This window comes from Varanus komodoensis, unplaced genomic scaffold (assembly GCF_004798865.1).
Source record: "Varanus komodoensis strain SLA01 unplaced genomic scaffold, ASM479886v1 scaffold5, whole genome shotgun sequence".
NCBI lineage: Eukaryota > Metazoa > Chordata > Lepidosauria > Squamata > Varanidae > Varanus > Varanus komodoensis.
This window is the reverse complement of record NW_025336087.1, coordinates 36,366,977-36,369,248: the sequence shown is the minus strand read 5'-3', so window position 1 is coordinate 36,369,248 and position 2,272 is coordinate 36,366,977.

Genomic DNA, 2,272 nt, shown 5'->3' with positions numbered 1-2,272 from the left:
AGAAGAAGAAGAAGAAGAAGAAGAAGAAGAAGAAGAAGAAGAGAGGTTCTAAAGGCTATTTTGCAGCTTCACCTGGATGCTGGAAGACAGTGAATCAGATTCATGACTGAACAGCCCACTGTGGCTTATTTAAGCCACGGTGGGTTGCCAGCATGTGTGGGTGGCCAAAAATTTTGAATCTTCAATGCCCACTTTGACTTAAATTAGCCATAGTGTGCTGTTTCTGCCTGTGAACAAGGTCTATGTAAGTTCTCAGTTGAGTATCTTCAGTTTCTTGCAGCTTTCCTCCATACCCTACTTCTCTTTGACTGATCTCCTGTGCTGCTCCATCCTAGGATACTGGTAAAACTTTGATCCTTGGGTTGTGCTTGTATTGGATTACTTACCCTTTTTGTGCTTGCCTCCGGATGCAGATTTGTTTTACTTATTTCATCTTTATAGATGTCCAATAAACAAGGTTCTCTGGGCAGTTAACAATTACAAAAAACACTCAGAGAGAGACAAAATTAATTTTAAACAACAAAACCAAAATAGTAATTGCAATTGAATCAGCACAGAAGTAGAACAGAATAAAATGCAGTGTTAAAATAAAGTGATAAGTTAAACTTTTAAAAAGTTTTAAATGCTTGGAAGATAAAAAGGGCTTCACCCAGTACCATAAAGAATACAAAGTAAGCACCAGGCACACTTCTTTGGGAGCTTTTGGATTTCTTTCTTTTTGATGGTCCCAGCAAGCTTCCAATCTTGTATCCCTTCCTGAATGGATTGGCCCCAGGAGGACTTTTACCCAGCCATAGCATGACACATGGGCAGCCCTGTGCCACTAACAAACATGGGTAAAATCCCATATTTCTGGTGCATTTCATCATAGACCTGCGTTGCTGTCCCAAACCTGTTGCCGGCAGTTGGCCTGCCCTTTAGGGTGTGCCATTAACAGCACCACTTTTCCTTATTTCTACCATTCACCATTTGTTGGTTTCCCTGGTTTGTGTGAGTTCTTGCCATTCTAAAAGTTTGAAATAACCTCCCCTAAATCTTACTTACTGATAGCAAGAGTGTTATGCTACAGTAAATAGTAATTTTGGTCCCACCCCTTTAGCCTTCAACTGCACCCTCCCCTGGTAAGTATACCCAGAAGGCTTTTCTGAAATGGAATTCAATCCCGTGCAAAGGTTCTTCACCCCTGCCGTGGACAGTCTAGGTGGTGGTGGGTCATGTGCCCACAGGGGAAAACAAGGCTCCACATGGAAGGAAGTGTGTCATGGGAAAACATGGGTGGCACAGTGCCCTCTGCAGGCACAGGCAACAACACAAAAAGACAGTCTTGTCACAGGCCGAGGGGCAAAAAGTGCTTCACAGGCAGACTTGGCTAGTAGAATATGGCAGGCCAAATGCAGGCAACACAGGCCAGCTTGTACAGCAGTTTGGAAAGGGAGAACATTCAAAGGCACATCGCGGGAGGCCACATAAACAAGTAGGCCAGAGCCCAACATGAACAAACAGGAGTAACACGTGGTGAGCAAAGCCATGAAGAAGTATGCCCTGATGTTCTGGGTGCATATGAAAGCAAAAAACCACCAGTCACAGGCGAATGCATGCAGCTCCTGATCCACAGCACGTTTCAGATCCTTCAGATGATTCCATATCAAGGGAATATGAAACAGACGATGAACAAATGACTTGTCCTTTGTTAAATGAGAGACTGGAAAATGTCAAAGCTTATAATGGGACACAGATTCCCACCAAACCAGCAAAAGAAAGACTCTTGCAAATAGTCTGAAGTATGATCTAAGCAGACAAAAGGTAAAAATGTTATGAATGGTTGGTGAAGGGTTCAGGGCAGCACCAAAGTAGTACAATGGCTACCTACCGATGAACTGATTTCAAAAAGATCTTGGACTGTGCAGAAATGGATAGATTGACTTTATCATTGAAGGAGAAAGAAGGTACTGACTTCTATCAAACTTGGGACTCTTTTTATTATTGGCTAGAGAAACAGGACTTCGTATAGATTTAAATATGTTTTTAAGTTATCATAAATAAAAGGAAAAGATGTGGGGGCTGACCCAGCAGGCCCAATGTTTCTGCTGATTGATGTTGTTTTTAGTTGTTGTTTTTTTAGAATTACAATTTTAAATAAAACTTATTACAAAGTAGTACAATGGCTAGTATACAAGATCCAAACAAATGCAATGACTCACTTGTTTTTTTGCCAGAATGTACAAGACAGATGTTCCATGCCAGAGATTTCAAAGTGAGTATATATAGTGAA